The 19,613-nt window shown below is 36.9% G+C and overlaps 1 pseudogene; it reads right to left on the bottom strand.

The window, feature by feature from the left end:
- Positions 1–2,320: 2,320 nt before the first annotated feature.
- LOC139042611 (vigilin pseudogene) lies at positions 2,321–6,099 on the bottom strand (annotated as a pseudogene).
- Between the last annotated feature and the right edge of the window lie 13,514 nt (positions 6,100–19,613).

Genomic DNA, 19,613 nt, shown 5'->3' with positions numbered 1-19,613 from the left:
TATGTGTTTATAACGTTGATTTTGTTCTTATTGTTATTGTCTTTATACAATTTACTACTGAAATATATTAATATTCTGTTTAATCTCATTGCAGATACTCTGATGGTTTTGTTGAATAACATAGCTAAATATAATTCAAAATGAAATATAGAATAGGGAATTATTTTCATAGCCCTGGAGTAAATTTAATTAGTGCATCACTCTAAATAGTGTACAATAGTAATAAACTCTAAATTGTGATCCAGTGTTTCTAGTGAGCAATGGTTGATATTGAGGATAGGGCTCATGAGGGTCAAACAGAAATAACTAGTATGCTGCTAGCAACATTTCTCAAGCATGGATAATCATATCTCAGGTTCGTGTGAAGCATAATAATTAAGCTTAATGGGTTAGGACAAAAAGATAGGTAATATGCCTATAATCATGAAAGACATTGACTCAGTGGCATAAAATCAATATTATGCTAAAATAATACCCACCAGGCCAGGTTGTTAGCACTAGCTGTTGGTGAAGGTGTGGACCATCAGGAACTCATATACTTCTTGTGGAAGTGAAGAAACTTCGGTAATGCTTATTTAAGTTGAATGCATATATTTGAACTCAGAAGTGTGTGTGCACTACCTTCACCCAAGCATCCTTCCTCCCCAAACCGCTATCCAGCCCCACCTCTGCAGGAAGAACAGCCTGGCATGATGAAGTAGGCGATGGTATAAGAATTTGCATATTATCTTGTAAATCCTCTAATTCTAAATGCTATGATAAAAGCAAATCAAAATTAAGAGATATTAAATGCTGGATGACACTAGGCATTTGTTTGCGGTGTTTTGGAAAGGCATTGTGCAGGTAGAGGGAAACCTGAGATGATTTAAAAGAAAGTGAGCCACTCCTTAAGATCTGGTCAAAATCCTTGATACTAAACATCTGTCTCCATATTCCCTCTTTTGATATCCCTCACATCCCATACAAGATGTTTCTTAGATCAATTCATCTAACTATTGCTGCACCAGACCCAGAGATAGAGCATTTGTAGGCAAAAAGTTAACTGGAGAGTCATCTTGAGATGAACAACTATTAGGGAATGAACACAACAGAATTGGGTAGAGGGAGTTTAGTTCTGATGCAGTCACAACAAAGAACTCAGCCTACTTTTTGGTGAGCTCCAGATTTGAGATGATCATGGATAATTGTCTTGAAAGGTGGGAAGGAAGCTGGGTTGACTAGTCATTGGATGGAGGCTGCCCCTGGGAAGGACACATGACCTTGCACAAAGTGGCTCACTAGAGATGAGGAAAATGCTGGGGGTGGGTAGATGTAGATGCCAGACATCAGCTGATTACATCAGCATCAGGTTGAGTGGTGAGTGTGTTAGTTTTTCAGGGGGGATCTTATTGGGGAACCACATCATCCACTAAAATAAGACTTGGCATCATGACCTTAAGATTTTACCGGACCTGGGAGATTACTGAAAAGAAGATGAAAACACAGTCTGTTTTGGGTTTGACATTTTTTCCCTAAAGTAGTCTTCTGAAGGGTATGCCTAGGAATGAAAAATTATGGGAGTCTCACTCCCCCAATTGGCAGTTAGAAACATTGTCTGAAAAACCAAAGCAATTCTAGGTAGTTTGATATTCTTTACATTCCTTGGTCTTTTTTGTCTCCTCTAACATCACTGCCATGCTACTTTGGATATGCAATCGCTCCAACAGAACACTCAGCACGTAATCGTGCTGTCCAAAGCTTATTTTTATCACTATTCTATAAGCCAGGTTAGATGAACATTTTAACTGTTGTCGAAGAAACTGGTTCAACTCTACAAAAGAGAAGACGGGAAGTAATGCAAATAATAACACATGAAAAAAGAGTAAAAATAGCACAATCTGTTTTAGTTTTTGCAAAGTCAAAATTTATGCCTTGGGATGATGACACAGATGTAATCTCCTTGCCATATTGTTGACTTCTCATAAGGAAAGATAAATGAATAATGACTTGCTAAGCAGACCATGAAATTTAGGAAGTATGTGGTATTTGTTTAATATTTTAATGAACTACATTTAAAATAATGGAAACTCTGTTTCATAAAAGAAATATCAGAAACAGCTTCTGAGTGGAAATTAGACTCTGTGTTAGTAATTACTGCAAACACACAGAATTGAGCACCTTATCTTTATTATAACATAGCCTGCAGAATTTAAAGAGGAATGCACTGGAGACAACAGTGTAAGAAATGTGCCAATGATCAAGAAGCTATGTCAGTTTAGAACAAATTTTGATGGGATGTTTAAGCTTGCTGGAACAATTTCGCTTTTTTTGTCGTTGTTGTTCATTCTTGTTTGCATCTCCAAGAGTGAGTCTTAGGACCCACTTGATTCCCCAAGCTGGGAAAATCTTCAGACGTGTTTATGTCTGGGATAATTTCAGTTGTGTTTGCAGTACGGGGAAGATCTTTTACTACAAAATCCTTGGATGGAGTATAGGATAAATTGCACAGAGAGATCTTCTTCATAGGCTCCTGTTGAGACTCGTGCTTTTTGATAACAGCCAGATAATGTTTCTCAAGATTGAGGATATGAGCAGTGGCTTTTGTGACATTATTAGGGAGTCCAGTCACAGTGACAACATTTAGATTTTGGGATCGTCTTGAAGAGAAATGGATATCTACTTGGAACTGATTCATGATTTTGTGAATGGTTTTTCCATGGAATCCAATAACCTGGCCATGAACACGATGGTTTACTGGGATTTGCTTAGTAACCCTTTTTTTTCAAATTTATGCACCAGTTTCATGATTGTATTCTGGGCAGCGATGGTGTTATTTTCATATCCAGTGATGGTGATTTGGTCTTGTGTCTCATCACTTCCTTTACGTGGAAAATGAATAGCAACCTTATGCTTCAAGCAAATCTGAGTAATAACTACCCCTTTGTGACCAATGATCTTAGGGTGATATTTGGGGTCTACTGTGAACTTGAGTTTAAAATTTCTTAATGCTTGATCTTTTACTTCATTTTGTAAAGCCTTGACAAGTTCTTGTAACCTAGCTTTGGCTTGCTCCACGTTTGCAGCAAGGCCAGTGATAAAAAGGATATCAGATGCCAATCCAGGTGTTGACATGTGTATATTAACTTCAAACCTATCCATTATCTTTCGTATCTCTCTTCTTTTCTGACCAATGATATAATGGTGAGGGTCAAAGGGCACATCTAGTGCAGCAGTGACAGGAATTAAAGCCTCAAGGGCTTCCATGGCTGCTGCACACTCTTCCTTTTGGCCAGAGATAAGTATGGTGTCACATTTCCTTGGGGAAATAGAAGCAGCTTCCGTAGTGCTCTTTTCCCTAACTTCTTCCTCATTTTTCTGAATGGTTGGATCCATATTAGTAACTGAGTTCTCTTTATCTGGGAATTTGATTTGGACATTATAATCTCTAGTAATTTGTTGGATTCGAGAACACATTTGTCCCATGATAAAATGATGGAACTTCTGGGGAATAATACATTCTGTTGTGACTTGACTATCCAAGTCCCCAGTAATCTCCTGAATGTGCTTTTTGGCGGCTTCCACACAAGGCTTTGCTCCTTTGATTGTGACTTTGCTTCTCTGTTTTCCTGAATATGAAAAGTTAATACTAACACCACCATACTCCTCAGTTATCTCGCGAAAAACCGGGCCTCTTCTCAGGAAAAAATGATGGTGGTCAACAGGATTTATCAGTATGTCCTCCTCTACAATGTTATCTAGATTTGTAATTAGTGCCGCTAGTCCCTTTTGCGCATCTTTGACAGCCTTCTCTGTTCCTTTAATAGTTAACAATTCTTGATCCTTGTCCTCAGGGATAGGGAAAATGATGTGCGCTCCAGTCTCATTACAGACTTTGGAAACATTGCCACCATTTTTATTCATGAGGAATTTGTGATACTGTGGTTTGACGTGGAGAATTACAGTATGACTCTTGGTTTGCTCTTCTTCTGCTAGTTGTAGCAGTTTTGTCTTGGCCTTTTCAACACTTTGGGCAGGGCCCCTAATAATGACTCTTTGAAGGCCTGAGTCCATTTTTGGAAAGTGGATGTGGATCCTTCCACATTCTTGCATGATTGCACCAATCAAACAGTCTTTAGAATCGGTAAGAGACTTGTATAGATTGGAAGGAATAGAAATTTCTACCTCTGAACTATTGGTTATATGTTTCTGAGTTGGAAGAATCCAGTTAGAAGCTACTTCACAGTTTGCAGGTTTTCCACTGATGACAATATCTTCTGAGTAGCCACTTGCCGATGGAGGATTACTTTTGGTGTTGCTTGCTGCACAGATTGTTTTTATGTTTGCACCTCCTTCTCCATTGACATTTCTGTGAGGCTTTTTAAAGTTGGGAATAGTTACGGAATAGCTACTCTCTACAATGTCTGCCACCACATTCTCCAAATATTGTGTGCATTTTTCTATTTCATGTTTTGGCCCTCTAAGTTGGACTGTGTCACTTTTTTGTGCTTGGTCAGGAAAATGAATCATCACCTCTGGGAATTTCTTCTGGATGTCATGGATCCGCTCACCTTTCCACCCAATGATTGCAGGGTGAAATCTTTGCTCAATGATTAAATCCTTGCTGTGCTCATTTTCTAAATGACCAGCAAGTTCAAGAAGTTCTCTCTTGGCTTGTTGGACTCCCTGAGATTCCCCCTCAATTCTAATCAATTTATTCTTTACATTTTTAGGTGACATTAGCACAGAAACATTATTCCTCTCTTTAATTTGCTTTATGATGGCATCATTCTTCCCTATCAGATGTTTGTGAAACTTACAGTCAACATTGATTTCTGCATAATCCATCCTGTTAATTAGATCTTTGACTATGACCTCAATTTGTTCTTGAGCACAATTCACATCTTCTTTTGGTCCTTTTATTGTAATTTGATCTCCTTCAGTAAATTCTATGTGAACTTTTGGCATGCTGTGTGTGATTTCAGATATATTACAACCTTTCTTACCAATAAGAAATCTGTGAAGCCAGGAAGGTACAAAGATCGAGGAAACAGTGTAAAGTTCGGTCTTCGAACTGGCTTTGGAAAATGCCTTCCCTGAGCTTCCAGGCTCACCTTGCTCTGTCACAGAAGCTGACATGCTCTCTACGGGTAAGATCTCTATTGAAATTCCACTTCTTTGCAAGGTCTCCTGCACAGAATTTCTCTTGGGACCTATGGTACACTTGTGCTGAAATTTCATCTCTGCATTGATGGGTGTGTTTTTCTTTTTAGTGCTGTCAAAAATCTCCTTTACACAAGCCTGAGCCTCATTAAGCTGCTGCTTTTTTTCAGTAAAGCCTACTTGTGTCTGATTGACACTAGGTGGTGGAACATGGATGTGTGCCTCTGTTTCTGGTATAATTTTGTCAAAAGTTTTACTGGATGGTCCAGGAGTGGAAGGAAAAAATGCTTTTTTCTCATCTAACTTCTCTACAGCACATTTGTCTTGATCAGTAGACATACCTAGGACTTCATGTAAATCCTTCTTCATGACCTCTTTGATGCCCACAGTATTAATCCAGTTGCTGTGGTTATCTGGGCATAAGTTCTGGATGTAGGTTGCATCTTTTTCTTCTAAGTCTTGCATTTCTCCTCCAGTCTTGCCTGTAACAAAGCACAGCTGTTCTTCGGGAATGGACACTGCAGTTAAACCTCGATCCTGAAACCATGTAAAAATCTCCTTCTGAGCTTTCATGACAGTTTCTGTTTCACCAGAGACTATAATGTAGAGGCCCTGGTCTTCGACAAAAATTAATTCTACATTGGCACCAGTCTTTTGCATGATATCTAGGTAGAATTTTCCTCGTCTATCTTTACCAAGCTGATTCACATACTCGTTCTCCTCCAGAGGCACATGAAAGACTTGAGTGATGACTGAGGTTGTGATAGGCTGACTATTATTACTCAAGCATGCAGCAGGTTCCTGAGCATTTTCCAACCAATTTGTTTTCTCTAAGAGTTGACTGAATTTACCTTTGTAGGTTGGAGTGCCAATATGTTCTTCTGAATTTAAAGCAGTAACATAATTGCCTTTTTGAATGGACCTACTTTGGTGCTCAGTCAAATTTTCTTTGGAGCTCATTGTTGATTTTTAACTGCATTCAATTTAGATATGTTGCAGCTAAATGCTCAGAAGCCAGAAAATTCTTGTAGCTGTCTTTTTTCATATTACTGTGTGTGAAAAATAAACATTTTAAAGATGTAATTTCCTTCCAAGTTCATCCCTAAACTCAAGTCAATAAAAAATAAAATCTTATTATTTACACAATTTGACAAAAATGTGCAAGTTTTATCTATTCGACTCTGATGAAAGTACCAAGATGTCTTAAATTATAGAGACTGTGAAGAAACAGCCACCGTTTTGCTAAACAACAGAAAGAAATCATTTAATTTTGCTTATCAGAATCATCAACAACCCTCATTTTTCTAAGTGAATGTCATCATTTTTTTGACTCTTATTGCTGTTAACTTCATATTACTTTTGGAAAAATATAATTCTCTCATCTTCAATGATACCACATTTTCCAGGGCTCCCTAATTTTCTTAACAGCTTTGTAGAAGAATAATTTATATACTATAAAACTCATACACTTATGCATATAATTTAATGATTTTTAGTTAATTTACAGTGCCGTGGAACTCTCACAACAACCTACTCATGGAACAGTTCCATCACCCCAATGAGATCCTTCATGCTCATTTGCAGGTAACTCTGTTTCCACACACACATCTAGGCAAACACTAATTTATTCATTTTTCACTATATACTTGCCTTTTCTAGACATTTTATAAAAATGCTCTTATATAGTGCATTGGACCTCTTGCACCTTGATCCTTTGCCTTAGCATGATGTTTTTGAGGCTCCCAAACGTTATCGCTTGTATTAGTAGTATAATCCTTTTTATGGATGAATAATGTTTCAGATCTATTTACTTTTATCTTAATAACTCTTCTGAGTCCATCTCGTTCCTGGCTCCAAACACTTCAATGGGATTCTCCATATTGAAATGTTATAGGGTGCTCTTTTGGACTCTTTTCTTTGTCTATCTTTTTCCATATGTGATGTAAATTAGATTCATAACATTGACTATATTTGGTAGACTGATTTTCCTCAAATATGATACCCCAGCCCTGAGCTGCAGTGTGTATAGGCATAAGCCTGCTCAGTATCACCACTGGAATAGATAATAGCCCTTTCAAATTTAATACATCGAGTGGACTTTTGATTTTGTTCTTAGTCTTTTTCCTTCTGGAATATTCTGAAACTCAGAAAATGGTACCTGGCTTTCCTCCTGTTGCTCAGACCAAGTATGCGGTGTCATCTTTGACTTCTCATTTTCTCTCACATTATACATGCATAGTAATAACATTCTTGTTAATCTGAGTCTGACCTTTTCTCATCATTTCAAACCTATAATTCCTAGTCTAAGTCAGCATGTCAGCACTGTGACAAGCATTAAAATGCTATACCACTCCTACTTTTGGCCCCTTGTGGCCTATTCTCCACAAAGCACCCAAATATTAGATGATGTCAGCATCTTGGTGGCATAAGATATTCCTCATTTTCGTCCCCCACCTTTTAACAATAAGTTATATATCTACCTATGAACAAAAGCACCATTTTTGGAGTTGTGGGATCCAGCACAATACACCAAAACACCCAGGAGGAGTCTCACCCACCTGTGCATCTGGTAAGAGGTGGACAGACCTCAGTTTGGGCTGTGGAACTAGCAGAGCCACAAACCTCCCCCACCCCCTTTGCCACAGTCAGGAAAAAACCTGGAAAGCACTGACCTGGGCAGATATCCATGAATGAAAGAGAATTTGCAGGTATTCAGGCTTCCCAAGTAGGAGATTCCAGCATGCCACTGGAGAAAAAAAAAATATGCGTTTGGTCACAATGGAGATGGTAACAGGAACTTTCCTAATGCCGCACTCCTCCCCCAACAAGGCAACACTGCAAAGGGATGAAATATCTGGTGGTGGAGACCTCTCTGCAAGAAAAAAAGAGAGCAGTGAGTGAGTGCCTGGCTACTGCAGTAGAATGGGAGGCTGCTAGAGAATTCTTTTTCTCTCCAGCAGGACTCAGAATAGTGAAGGGAGATCTCCATAATTAGGAGAAAAGAGGATATCCAGAAAGAGGCAGACAATGTCAAATGGCATTAAAACAATATGGTTCCTGTGGACTGTACTCAAATCTTCAAGAGGAAGTCCACCCAGGAGCTTTTAGGAGTATCTCATCTGAAGAGATTCCCAACAAGTCTGCAGGTACCCTCAATGCTGTGAATGCTAAACCCACATCTGCCTCTACTCTATGGCCAGCTCCTTGTACATGATCCCAAATGCAGTGACAAAAGCAAGTCCAGTAATCAGAGTGCTATCAGAAATACAGACGAGGATTGTGGACAAAGGAGAAACCACAAACTTGAGCTATAGCACTACCTTCTGGAAAATAAGAGAGGTTTCCAGTAGCCAGCCTGGTGGAGGGTAAGAACCAATGAATTCTGCCACAAGAGCAGCATGAAGAGTGGAGCAGGTATACTCATACAAAAGGAGAAAAAAATCCATGTATAACAGCATCGACAAAAAGTATACTCCATCTGAAGGAAACCACTGAAGATTTTAAGCTTTCTCCTACTTCAGATATGAAAGTAGCAATGCAAAACTACAAGAATCATAATAAATAAAGGAAACATATCATCAGTAAGGATAACAGTAATTCTCAAATAACTGAGCTCAATGGCACAGGGTTTTGCAATTTAGGTGATATAGAATTCAAAATAGTTGTTTTGAAGAAACTCAACGAGCTACAAGAAAACTCAGAAAGACAATTCAATGAAATTATAAAATAGATACATGAACAAAATATTTATCCAAAAGATAGAAATCATAAAAACAGACAGAAATTCTGGAGCTGAAGACATCAATGAATTAAATTTAAAAAATGCAATAAAAATCTTCCATCGCAGAGTAGAGCAAATGGAAGGCAGAATCAGTGAGCTAGAGAACAGGAATTTTGAAACTCAGTCAGAGCAGAGCAACAAAAATAACAAAAAAAGAGTAAAAAAAGCCTATGCAATTCATGCATTCCAACAAGAGAGCATATATTAGAATAAGCAAGACTGCAGAAAGAGAAAAGAGGGAGAAGAGGGCAACAATTTTAGTTTTTCATTACCTGAAACATTCAGAGGTCTGTATTTAAAATACAGTGTTCTCTATTAAACAAAACCTAGGAACTATAAGGACATTGGAACATAGCTTATTTATATTGGATTTTAAGAGCATAGGAAAGGCCTCCCCTCTAAATAAAGTTCAGGATACATTACAAATTTAGATATTCTGGCTCCTCCCTGCAATACAATTGTCAAAAAAGGTCAAAAAGATTTTCTTTGATATGCTGTCAAAGCAAATAGATCAACTGTTACTGAGAATAGATACTGTCATAAAAATAAACAAAAGTTACAGTACAATATGAATGTCCAAGCAGAGATGAATGTACATCATCAATAGAATTTCTAGGTAGAATTTGAATTATTTAATAGTTTATTTACTCTCAAATTCAACAGTCTTTTTTTTTAATATTCTGCTTTGACTGTAAACCTGTTGAGATGTAAAAATATAAAAGTGTTTTATGTTTTTAATGATGGACTTTGGCACTAAAAATAAAAGATGAATACAGAAACACACTTACACATATACACGTGAAATACCCTCAGAAAGTCTTGCAAATATTTTAAAACCTGGCCATTTGACAATTAAAAAATTAATGGCTTAACGATTGAATAAAAAGTGTTGAATAAATATGGATTTTTGTTTTAAGTGATTTTATAATCAAAAGTCAGTGGTCTGTCCATTGAATTTTCAATTTAATTATCAACGTATTATTGTGTAGACCTACAAAAACCCCCATGTGTGCATGAGTTTAAGTGTGCGTGTATCTTTTACTTGTAAAGTGTGAATTATCAGATGGACCTGAGTTATCTCTAAAAGACTGTGCACCTGAAGTCTGTCAGGACAATGTGCAAAATTGTGCAAAATTTTTGGCAACTCTGTGACATAAAATATTCAACCCAACCAAGTTATATTTAAGATATATTCCACTCAACTGGTAAATAAAAATTAAAAATCTGAAAAGAAACAGAAAATATGTTATAAAATACCGCTGGTAAAAGAGACCATATAAAAGATGAACTACGAGGAAAGATGAAATAAAGATGGCATACACAGAAGTTGCTAGAAAAAACATCATCCTCCAACACCATCATCATCACCATCATCATCACCAGGCAAATATCAAAACACAATCCAGTAGAAGTTTCAAATGTCAAAAAGAAGACGAAGAATCCTGAGAAAATCCACCAAGAAAACAATATAACTGCAAAGGGTAAATTGCCCGACTGGACTGAGTATGATTTGAGCCATTGTGCATCCAAACAATGCCAGGGCAATTTAGACAGAATTGTGTGTGAAGATTGGCCCAGAGCTAACATCTGTTGCCAATCTTCCTCTTCTTTCTTGAGGAAGATTGCCCCTGAGGTAACATCCACCCTAATCTTCCTCTATTTTGCACGTGCGATGCTGCCACAGCATAGCTTGATGAGCAGGGTCTAGATCCATGTCCGGGTCCAAACCCATGAACCCCAGGCCACCAAAGCGGAGTATGTGAACTTAACCACTACACCACTAGGCCAGAACCATAGACAGAATTTTGATGGAATTTGTGACCTAAGATAAAACCCAACCAATGTACAAACATGTTCATAGGAGTGATATTAGGCTATACTAGCATATTAAAGTGACACTGCACCAACTAGGAGATGAAAATTGAATAACTACATATAATTATATACATGTAATTGTGATATTAAAACACAAAAATACATAATATTACTATAATTAATAATTATAGATTTAAAGGTATGGTGTTCACAGCGATCATAAATAAGTATAAATTGTGAGGATACATTTTAAATATGTATAAGAAGAAGAAAAATTAGAATATTACAATTCATGAATGCATCTGGTGCACTTCCCAAAATCTAGAAAGAAGAAAAATATGTGACCTGTGAAGGTTGAATTGGCAGACTGATGTGAGATGACAGTATCAGTGTGCATCAGAAGATTGCCTGCACAACTTCAACTTTGGAGGGACTCTATCACTTTACATTGAAAAAGTCAACCAATTTGGCCATATACATGTAATATAACAAATATAAACAAGGATAATCTTAAAGGAAAGAGACCAGTGTCTAGATAGAAGAGAGAGATCCTTTTAAAGTTCAAGGATAAAGTTAGAACCTACAAAAAACCAGAAAAGGTAAAACTGTATTACCTGGAAAGGATGAATAATCAGACTGGTATAAGATGGCACTGAAACACTCTGTACATGAAGGTTGTCAGGACAACTTAGAAGTTTGAGGGAGTTTATGACATCACAGTGAAAAAGCCAACCCACATGGCTCCATGTCTACAGTGTGAGGATTGGCCTAGGCTAGGATATTAAAGTGAGAGATACAAATAAAAATTTTTTAAAAAAGAAAACAGGCACAGAAATATTATGAGATAAAATACATGGTGATTGAACACATAAGAAATGAGTAACTTGGAAGAAGAAATAATAGAGGCACAAGCACTGATATGAGAAAATGTTCATATACTCAAGTATATGGGGAAGCCATGCTGATTTAAACATGAAATTTTATTTGAACCAAAAGGCCTAATTGGGGCTTATCAAACATACATTGTATATGTACTTTAATCATAATCCAAAGTAAAGAATGTTCTCTTTTAAGAGGAGAATCGATGCCTCCTTTCCTGTGCCCCCAGCAGTCTTTGAAGATAAGTCTCACTTTCCATAGCTCTGGGGTCATGTCGGCCCACTGGGTAAATGCTAATCAGTAATAAAAGCTCTCTTTGAACCCTTGAAAGAATGGAGCCCTGTCATGCTTTGGGACATGTCCCTTTGTTTGGAAGGGCTATAGAACTAGGCTGAAAATCACTCTTTTCCAGAGTGCTTCATTCCTTTGTGAAGGCTGCAATTCCAGGCTATAGTGCTCAGTTTGGCTCAAATAAAATCCTCTCTCCCTTTTTCTTGCAATAGAATGATTATTGATTATTTGTATTGACACCATATGTAAGGACGTTTGCTGACAATTAGAACATTACAAGTATATTAGAAAAATAAAAACATTCCAGAGCTGAGGATGTAAATGAAACAACATACTATATAAAAATGAAGTAAGACAATTTATAGACATAATCTAGTGAAACTTTCCAACATCAAGGGTAAATTTAGAAACTTTAAAAATCCAGAAAAGATAAAAAAAATATTACCTGGAAAGAGGAAATCATCAGCCTTGTCTAATTCATTTCTGAAACGTTGTGTACATGAAAGTTGTTGTCATGACAATCTAGAATTTTGGGTTTCTGATCTCATAATGAAAAACCAATCAAGATGGCCACATGTTCTCAGTGCTCAATTTGAACTAAGCTAGGATATCAAAGATTCACACAAGTGATGGATATAAATTCAAAGCAAAAACCAAAAATAAAAAAAGTGCTCACACATTGTGCTATAAAATATATGGAGATTAAAGAAATAGAAAATCATAACTTGGGATGAACAATAACCGAGTGGCCAGCACATACAAGGGTGACAGCTGAGAAAGATCATTACAATTATACTAAAAAGACAAAATAGTTACAGAAGATGTAAGTTAAACAAAAATCACACCAAAATAATAAAAACGAAAGATGCCAATAATTATACATAATCTGATTGAACATTCGAAAGTCAGACATAAAGTAAGAACTGAAAAAACTCCAGAAAAAGTAAAACATGTTACCTGGAAAGGATGAGTTAACAGACTGCTCTAAGCTGGCTCTGAGGCACTGTGTACATGAAGGTTGACAGGACAGCATAGATTCAATTATGACACATTCTCTGACATCACAGTTTACAAAAAAAAAAAACAACCTGGCCACATCTACACAGTGCCAGAATTGGCCTAAAGTAGAATATTAAAGTCACATTCCACTCAACTGCAGGTTCAAAATTGAACATTAAAGGGGCCGGCTGGCAGTGCAGTGGTTAGGTTCACACATTCTGCTTTGGCTGCCCGGGATTCACCAGTTTGAAACCTGGGTGTGAACCTATGTACAGCTTGTCAAGCCATGCTGTGGCAGGCATCCCACAAATAAAGTAGAGGAAGATGGGCACGAATGTTAGCTCAGGGCCAGTCTTCCTGAGCAAAAAGAGGAGGATTGGTAGCAGATGTTAGCTCAGGGCTAATCTTACTCAAAAAAAGATAAGAAGAATAAGATATCTAGGAAAAACCTTAACCAAAGAGGTGAAAGATCTGTGCGCAGAAAACTATACAACATGTGGAAAGAAATTCAAGAAGACACAAAGAAACCAAAAGATATTCTGTGCTCTTGGATTGTAAGAATTATCATAGTTAAAATGTCCATACTTCCTAAAGCAATCTATAGATTCAATGCAATCCTGATCAAAGTTCCAACACTTTTCACATAAATTGAACAAGGAATCCTAAAATTTATGTGGAACAACAAAGACCCCAAATAGCCAAAGGAATCCTGAGGATAAAAAACAAAGCTAGTGGTATCAGACTCCATGATTTCAAAATACACTACAAAGTTATAGTAACCAAAACAGCATGGTACTGGCACAAAAACAGACACACAGATCAATGGGACCCTTCGCACCACATCCTCTACACTGCACCAGTGTAAACCGATGCAGCAGTATGGCGTGTCCTCAGAAAATTAAGAATAGACCTACCATATGATCCATCTATTCCTCTGCTGGGTGTTTATCCAAAGAACTTGGAAGCACAAATGCGTAAAGATACATGCACCACTGTGTTCATCACAGCCTTATTCACAATAGCCAAGACTTGGAAGCAACCTAGGTGCCCATCAAAGGACGAATGGATAATGAAGATGTGGTATCTATTCACAATAGAATACTACTCAGCCATAAGCAATTATGAAATCCGGCCATTTGTGACCACATGGATGGATCTTGAGGGTACTATGCTAAGTGAAATAATTCAGAGGGAGACAGTCAAATACCATATGATCTCACTTATAAGTAGAAGATAAAAACAATGACAAACAAACACATTGCAACACAGATTATATTGGTTACCAGAGGGAAACGGGGGAGGGGAGAGGGTGGAAGAGGTGTTTAAGCACAAGTGTGTGGTGATGGCTTGTAATTAGTCTTTCGGTGGTGAACATGATGTAATCCACACAGAATTCTAAATATAATGCGATGTATATCTGAAAGTTATATAATGTTATAATCCAATGTTACTGCAATAAAAATAAAATAAAATGAAAAATCAAAACAAAGCATGAAGACTTATGACATAAAAGTTTTTATGGTGAAAGAGATTAGAGAAGATTAACTTACAAGGATTCATAAGATAGTCATAATTCTTAATGACGCTACTGAAAAGTAGACTACTACAAATAGATTAAGAAAAATACTAAGAAAAGAATAATTTCAGAACTAAACACATGAACCAATTTAAAATTTTACCATATATAATGTTAGCATTAATTACCATTATGAATAATAATGAAATAGGCTAAGATCTAGACCTATTCAGGCAAAACGTTTGTTTAAAAAAAAATTCAACTGAGTAATTTTGAAGATTTAATAGTCTTCCTTAAATGATTCATGAATCGGCTGGCAGGCAGAGAGATACTCTGAGGCGTTACACAACATGGCAGGCTTTTACAATAAGGAGGACAGGACAAGAAAAGGAATTCATCAGCAAGAAAAAAGAAATGAAAGTGCGTTGGAGGAGAGTAAAAGTTTAGGTGATAATGTCTTCTCATTGGCTAAGCTGCGGCATTTTCCATTGGCTGGACTTGCTGCTGGGCAAAAAGGAAGTTCCCTTTCTCTTGCTAGAGTAGTAAAGTACTTGCAAGTCCTGTATGGGAATGCAAGGTACATCTCTTCATGTTGGGGGTAGTAACTGATGTCTTTCTGTTTGGGGTAATTGGCAATGAGTGGTATGGCGTGAGATCTCTTTTTAAAGGGCTCCGTGACTCCAATTTCAGTTGGTTTCCTTTATTAATTTACCAGTTCCTCCCTTTTGATAAAGATCTTTCTCTGAAATCATCACTGATCAAGACTCAGGATTTCTCAAGTCAGTAGCTTTTGTCCCTTGGTGCCAGGAAGGACCTTTCTTGGGTGCTGTGTTCCATGTTGGAGAGAAAGTACATGGATTGGAAACTGGTTGAGACCAGACTTGAGTAACAAGGAAGGGTAGTAGGGAGAACACTCAGGCTTTTCTTACTCAAAGTTGAAATTCAGTTGAGGTTGTAAGTACAGAAAAGCATCTTGAAGTGCTGAGTTAACAACACCTCATTAGACATGCCATTTTTACAAAAGTTCCATGTGGAATAGGTACAGAACTTAACAACAAGTATACAGAGCAGAATTAAAAACAACTTAACAAAACCAGTTTGTAAGACAGTTCCAAGCCCAGAATCCAGGCTTGAAGGTAACCAGTTAAATAGATCAAAAGACCATGGATCATTATGTGAAATTTGTTGTCATTTATCCATGTGAAACACAAGATATTTGCTACTGCACAGATACCTCCTTGCTCAGCAAGTAGACAATCAAGGGCTATTTAATTATCCAAACTGTTTTAGCCAATGAATCAAGCAATTGTTGCTGAGCTGAGACTGCTTTGGCCATGGAATCAGTCAACTCTCCTAATGTAGGGAGAGATTTCCAAACATTTGTGCATTGGTAGTCCCTGCAGATACTCCCAGGAATTATTCCCTGCAAACGTAAGCCCAGAATCATGTAAAACTCCTTGAAGTTCTCTTTTTTAGGTGGTTATATAAGTTTGATGGGCTGAACCAAGGCGAGGCTTCCATTTTGTTACAGAAAGAGAATAAAACCATGAACACATCAAGGGTACATCGTCCTTTTATTCTTCAGCTGTCAAGGCAATAAGTTGCCCAGGCATAAAGGTCATTACAAAACCTCCACATATAAAGGTGTAGGTAGAAGGTGTGCATAAGGCTCCTGCATGAGCGATGACATTCAAGGATCCATTTATTGGTATGGTATAAAAGTGTTAGCATCATTCAACCAAGACTCAGATATTGTGCTATTACAACTATTCCATATTGAAAGACAACCTAAATATAGTGACACTTGGAATTTGAGAAAAGTTATTTAGGGGGAACTAAGGAATCATTGCTGTCTTGGTTTCTGATGACAAATCTAAGAATTGGAGAGGTTTCCCCTTTTCGCATTAGATTGGGAAATGAACACAGGGCCATTGTTCTTCCAAGAAAGAGAGGGAAAAAAGGAAGTAAGAAACCACAGTGAGGGGCCAGCCCCGTGGCTAGGTGGTCAAGTTCGTGTGCTTTGCTTCAGCGGCCCCGGGTTCAGATCCAGGGTACAAACATGGCACCGCTCCTTAGGCCATGTTAAGGTTGCATCCCACAAGCCACAACTAGAAGGACCTACAACTAAAATATACAACTATGTACTGGGGGGATTTGGGGAGAGAGAAAAAAAGCAGAAAAAAAAAAAAGAAGATTGGCAATAGTTGCTAGCTCAGGTGCCAATCTTTAAAAAGAAAAGAGTAGGGTACTAATTAAATAAATACGATTAAAAGAAAGAAAGAAAGAAAGAAACAACAGTGAGGAAACGGTGTAGAAGCCCACTCCGGTCATCTTGGGAAAGCTTCTCCTTCAGATGCCATTTGCCTCAATTCCTGGAAATCTTAAATTTCAGGTCCCTGGACAGTGTGCAGGTCCTCTTGGGGTTTGATGCCTTCTTTAGATACAGCATGTGAATCCAAGAGTCAACTCACTGGAGTTGGCAGCACAAAGGGTTAGGCAGCAGTACCGAAAATGGACAGTGATATTTCTAAATAGTTTGTGAGGTTTTCATTAAGGCTTATATGATTTGCCCAATGAAGTGAGTGCCTCAATCATTGGCGATTGTGGAAGGTGTACCCCAAGTGGGAAACATATTTTCTAACAGTTTCTTTGCCGCTGTGAAGGCATCAGCCTTGCAACAGGGAAAGCCTTCAACACATCTGGAAAACAGACATAGAGTAATAAGAACATATTGACAACCCGTGCTAAGTAGAAATTGAATGAAGCCCAGCTGCGGGTGTTTAAAGGGTCCAGAGGCAGAAGGTCTGACGCCTCTGTGGACAAAAACAGTTTTTCCCAGGGTTATATACCTGACAGGTCTGACATTGCTGGTAGACTGTTTTTGGAATTTTGTAGTAGTCTCTCCACCAATGTCAATTCATAATTTGAGTCATACCAAGTGCACTATGGTGACTGAAAAAACACAAAAACGACAGAATGGTGTTTTCCAGGGAGCCAAGAAGAACCAAGCAGCCATCTTGGCTTTCTAATAGCCCCAGCTGTTTGCTTAATTTACGGCCATTGTTTACTCATCCGCATTTTTGTGACTTAGGAGCTGAATGTTGTTTTGTTACAAAGACATCAGGATGGCAAAAGTCTGTCAATGAGGGAGCTTGTTTTGCAGGTTCTGAATGGACTTCATCCACATGTGCTACAATCTTTATAGATTATGTTGTAGCTGTCTTTGCATGAAAATCAGCTAAGAAGATTCCCTGAAAATCAAATTTGGTCCTTTTAGTGTGAGTCTCAATTTTGATGATCGAGATCCAGTTCAGTTTTATAATTTTCCTTTTTAGGAATCTTATTGAAGACAAAGCATCTTCAATAAGGCATCAGAATAACTATAAATTACAAAAAACTAAACACATGGTTTATTATAATGCAATTGACAAAAGAATTTGGTTATTTTTGTGACACAAAACATTTTAATATAACAACTAGGATGTGACTGAAAACATTATACCAGCATATGTCAAAATTTAAAGAAATTTTACACAATTTCTATCACATATTTCTATACAGAAACAGTATAAAGAAGGATTCCAATCTTAGCCAGTCCTGAACATATATAAAATACCTTTCCTGTAATATTTCCAGTTGTTATAATTACTTTTGTTAGAGTTTTTAACGCTTAGAAACCTTTAATGTGTTGTGAAAACTGAGAAGCACGCAATTATGATGTCTTTTACATTAGTATTCTGTGGATTGGCAGACACAGTTTTTATAATTTATAGAAATATACGCTTTTTCATAGAAATATTCTCAGCATGACACAAAGCATGTTTACTAATAGACCCAATTTTATCTTTAGTTTCTCTGAAATAAGAGGGCAAACGTAGATAAACTTATTTGAATAACTAATTTTCAATATTTTATCTTATTAGGAAATAGTCCAGACCTTCAATAAATTACTATCATTTAAGTCAATTTACCAAAACTCTAAAGTTTCAGGTTACTGAAAAGATTTGGCAAACTTATTTGAAAATTTTTACAAAAAATTCTTTTATTCTACTTGCATTTATTTAATTTACTTGCTCTTGAAAATTAGGTTTAGATGGTTTATGAAAATTCCATCGTACTGAGTTAATTTCTTCTTGACAAATTTGCAAGTCTAGGTAGAACAAAAATATGATATTTAATGTTGATAACTTTAAATACATGTCTGTTTTAATTAAACCAAAAAAACTTAAACTAGCTTTTATTTACTAGAAATAATCCCAGATCATGTGAACTTGAAAGGCATTTGGGTTAGATTCGGTTATATTTTCTGAGAACTTTAGAATGTTCAATCTTACAAGCAGCATTTGTCCTTCAAAACAACTAAGTAGGGCTCTCTTAAAAATTAATTTTGGCAATCACATCTGAGAGGGGCTTATTTGGGGGCTTTTAAGTTGATTTGAAAGAATTTGAATAGGGTTTGTGAGGACAATCACTTTCCCAGAGTCCCAGTTGATTACAATTGAGACACCAATCTTTGGGTCAATATTTTGATAATTGTTTGAAGCTCTTATCTAAGTCTTTGACCTTGGGGTGAAGGACACTTGAGGGGGCTCGTCTGCAGCCCCAGATATTTTATTTTACTTTAAATATGTATATATTTATATTTAATTTAAACATTTACATTTATTTTATTTTTGTTTTAAATATTAATTGTTTAATGATCTCTTCAGAGTAAACTATCATTTCAGACAGAGAATTAGTAAAACATGAGTACTCAGGTGAAAAAAGACAAGGAGGGTGGTAGGAATCATGTCCATAGACATGTCCGTCTCAGTATCTTTTGTTTTAGGTGTTTTTTGTCTCTTTAATTTTTCATTAGCCTTTTGTATTGAATCTTTTAATGAAGCTATTTTCGAAGTTTGAAGCCTCTTGTAAGCTTCTGCATAATAATTAAAGTAAACATCCCATTCTACTGGCACTCCCTTGTTCTTAAGTGTATCTTTTAAATGAGCAACTTTATCTATTCGCAACATTCCCCATAACGGCCATTTTAATTCTAGGTTGTTTCTAATGAAATGTTGCCATCTTTCTAGATATCTACAACTCCTGGGATTATAGTCATTAAACATGAAATATGCAGATATTTCAGAAGGTCGTGTTCAATTCTTTGGATACAAGGAATCTCATTTTTTAGGTACCTTTTATATAGACAGA

Source organism: Equus asinus, chromosome X, assembly GCF_041296235.1.
Source record: "Equus asinus isolate D_3611 breed Donkey chromosome X, EquAss-T2T_v2, whole genome shotgun sequence".
Lineage (NCBI taxonomy): Eukaryota > Metazoa > Chordata > Mammalia > Perissodactyla > Equidae > Equus > Equus asinus.
This window is presented reverse-complemented; position numbering and strand designations above follow the sequence as displayed.